Genomic DNA, 3,744 nt, shown 5'->3' on the forward strand with positions numbered 1-3,744 from the left:
TCAATCAGCTACCACAGGGGATGATATCCAGATTAATTCAAATAATAGTAATCCTACTCAAGCATTGGCGAATGGTAAGTGAAAATGCTGAATAATGATTTACTTATTACCATTCAATGTATGCATCCTTTTTGTGATAATTCATAATAAGCATCAACTAGAATGTTTAACAATTGTTCTCAGAACAAAGAAAGCAAAAAAAAGGCAGGGGCCCAACCACGGGAAAAGTTATCGAGAAGATGATACGAGCTAATGTAAATGCCATTCAGTACTAAGATGTGTACATATGTAATATTACTGTCTAGTGGTATACCTGAATGATGTTTCATTTGTTAATATTAGGGAGGCAAGCCATTGGAAATTGTCTTTCCTGAAGGATGTTGCAAACCAATCAAGTATGCTGCTCAACTTGCTAGTGGTATAGGTTATGTTGTAAGGCACCTCTCTTCACTGAAGGACATACGCACATATGATGACATACCAAATGAGATAAAACAGAACCTATATGGTGTCTTGATGGTACCAGATTACAGCGTTGTCTTTTATAATGACATTTAGAGTGTTAATATTTATTTTGCTGACTTGACCAATTCTAAAAATGATCTATTTCTTAATGGTAATTTATAGGGATGGTTTGACTTCAAAGATTGGGAAACTGATCCTAATGTGGAAAAGTATGTTGATGACATGCTTCAGAATAGCTATAGGCAGTGGAGGAATACTATTCACATAGATTATAAGATGTTGAAGGCAGCTGGAAAAGATCCACTTACCTCATGTCCTTATGACTGGATTGAGCAAGATGAGTGGAAAAGTATGTGTGATTGGTTCGAAGATCCTATATTCAAGGTGATTGGTTCTAGTTTTGTTTACTTGCATGATCTTAATTCTTTTGTTGCCTTTTATGTTTTGTCTAACTATCTTTTTGGTATTTAATAGAAAAAATCAGAAGCCAATACAAAGAACCATGCCATGTTACCCTATCCGCACACTGGCGGTTCAAAATCAAATCATGTTCGAGCACAAGAGATGGTATATTACTGATTTTTTATTTCCATTTTGGCTTATATTTATACTAGGAAGAAAACTAGAGCTAACTCGTGATCTTTTATGCTATAAAATAGGTTCCACCAAGTGCAATTGATGCCTGGACTGCTGCTCACATAAAAAAGGATGGCCAATTTGTGAATAATACTGCAAAATCTCTCGATGTGATTTTCACTATAGTCGGCTGATTCTAGAACTTTGTTTTTTATTAGTAACATGACATTTACATATATATTATACATTTAATGACTCTTTGAGTTATGTGAATCTAATATGTACAGGATGAGTTAAAAGAAGAGAGAAGGCAATGCATCGAGAATGGAGAAATTGTCAATGAAGTTAAAATTATGGAAAATGTCCTAGGAAAGAGGGCTGGTCGTGCCAAAGGGTTGGGTATGGGGGTCATACCACCCCAATCTTCTCGCAAACCCGAATCTTCAGCTAATAGAGCACTACTTGAAGAACTAAAACAGTGCAAGGAGAAGCTTCAATGCTATGAGGAGCGAATTCAAGCACAAGATACCCAAATCCAAAATCTTGTACAAAGCCAGCAAGGGATACAAGAAATGCTGCAAGAATTCCTCATTTGGAAACAGAAGCAGTGTGGAGGTTCTTCCTAGTAATGGTGAGTTTGTAGATCTTTATTCGAAACAAATGCATTTATGTGCAGTTACTTCAGCATAGTAATTATTCTTGTATTGCTTGTCCTCATGATTAGGTGGTCCCTAAGCAATTTGTAGTGATCATCCATGCATCATAACAAAAATACATCTTTTCCATGCCATTCTATTGTTTCTCTGATTTCAGATTTTTCTTGGTTTTATTGTACAGGTTTGGGATGAACGTTTGGGACTGCTTTTGGCTTTTGGCTTTTGAGTTTGGGATAAACTCAACATTATGGACTGCTTTTGGCTTTTGGACTGCTTTTAGCTCATACTGAAGAATTCCTCTATTTTGATATCATCCATCTCTAGTATTTTGTTGACCATGGAATTGAAGTCCATCTTTTGATTTTAGCACATGTTAGGTATATGGCAGTTATCTAGGGAGAAATAGCAATATTTATATTGGTTTCAAATCATGGAATGTAATGATATGTTCATGTTTGACATGGTTAACTTTTGTGGTTTGACATATTATGGTTGCCTACTAATGAAATTTGTGAAGTTTTGGTTGATATTTTGCTTGCATACTTTTATATTTTGATTGGGTGGAGTGTTTTAGTAGATGATATTATTACTTTGTTGTCACTAAAATTGCTAGGCTTAAAAATGCTACATGGTGAAATTAGAAACTAATATATTATAGTAATGCAGCTGTCGTCAGGAAAAATGACATTGAATTGTCATTAAAGTACGTCCAGCAAGTTTCAATGCATGACTTTTCTTGACAATCGAAAATTTAGTGACAAAGTTTAGGGTCTTTCCTGACAAAGGTTCGTCAAGAATATGAGGACTTTTCCTGACGACCGAATCGTCACGATTACCTTTCTTGATGACCTTTCTTGATGACACGTCACAGAAAATGGAACTTTTCCTGACGAGAAATCCACTAGTTGTCAGGAAAACCTTTTGCCGACGGCGTATAGGTGACCAATCTTCTCTGACGACATGAGCGTCACGAAAACTTTTCCTAACAACATACGCAACTTTTCTTGACAAAGATTGTTGTCACTAGAAATATTTTTGTTTGTAGTGTGAGATACAATTTTTCAAAGTATCGTATCAAACCTGAAAATTTTCTGAATTCCAAGGGAAGGGAGTTTTCAAGTACTCCTTATTCTTTCGATATTACTTGAACATTTTATACTTAATTTCCAAAATGAAAACTCAATTGCTCATGTACTTTAAGAAACTCCACTTGAACCTCGATTTACGAGTAATTGAGGTTCATTTTCATAAGATTTCCTTAGATTGCACTAGCGTACAATCTTCCTCGATAATTAAAGATTCGTAGTGATATTGAGTGGTAGTTGATTATTGTTTGCTCAGGCACTCGAGGGGATCTCCAAGAGGAACTCGGAGCGGACGCCTAAACGGTTGTTGAGAACCACTCGCTTATTTTGGATTAGGTGAGTGCTCCACATAGGAATACGTAATTGAATAAGTCTAGGACATGCTCATTTCATGATTATTAAGTGTTAGGTACTATGTGTTAAGTATTTACCATACTCATGCCTATATAAATAATGTATACTTGCATTGCATATCGACATGAATTGGTTAAATGATTAACCATATCAAAGGACCATATGAACTCGATTCATGCTTAACTTACTGGATTGCTTGCTTAGCCTACTTGGTTTTGAAAAATGGGGTCGAGTGTGTACTTTATCACACTCGTTCTCTTTTGAGATGAATAACTCATGTTTGGAAATGCTCGAATAACATGACTTGGTATGCTATGGTTGCATACGTCGTTGGAGTGAATTTCCTCGACTCTCACATGGTAAAAATGGGATAACGGCCAATGATGGCCTATCAATATGGCAAATGCCTGTCAAATAACCGTCACTACTCAATCGTTAACCGTTAACCGTGAACCGTTTACCAACCCACATGACTACCTGATTACTTGACTATTTGCTCACATGATTTCCAATCTACGTGACTATTCGATATCCGTGAATTACATGCTTCCATGAAATCAACTTGTATTGCTTACGTGCTTACGTGCTTACGTGCTAAGTATCCACTT

The 3,744-nt window shown here is 36.1% G+C and overlaps 1 long non-coding RNA gene across 1 annotated transcript; it reads left to right on the forward strand.

The window, feature by feature from the left end:
* Positions 1-978: 978 nt before the first annotated feature.
* LOC113760736 lies at positions 979-1,434 on the forward strand. The gene is made up of 3 exons (XR_003467098.1): positions 979-1,032; positions 1,125-1,211; positions 1,329-1,434. It is a non-coding gene; the product is annotated as an uncharacterized LOC113760736 (long non-coding RNA).
* The last annotated feature ends 2,310 nt before the right edge of the window (positions 1,435-3,744 follow it).

Source organism: Coffea eugenioides, chromosome 2 (genome assembly GCF_003713205.1).
Source record: "Coffea eugenioides isolate CCC68of chromosome 2, Ceug_1.0, whole genome shotgun sequence".
In the NCBI taxonomy this organism is placed as follows: domain Eukaryota; kingdom Viridiplantae; phylum Streptophyta; class Magnoliopsida; order Gentianales; family Rubiaceae; genus Coffea; species Coffea eugenioides.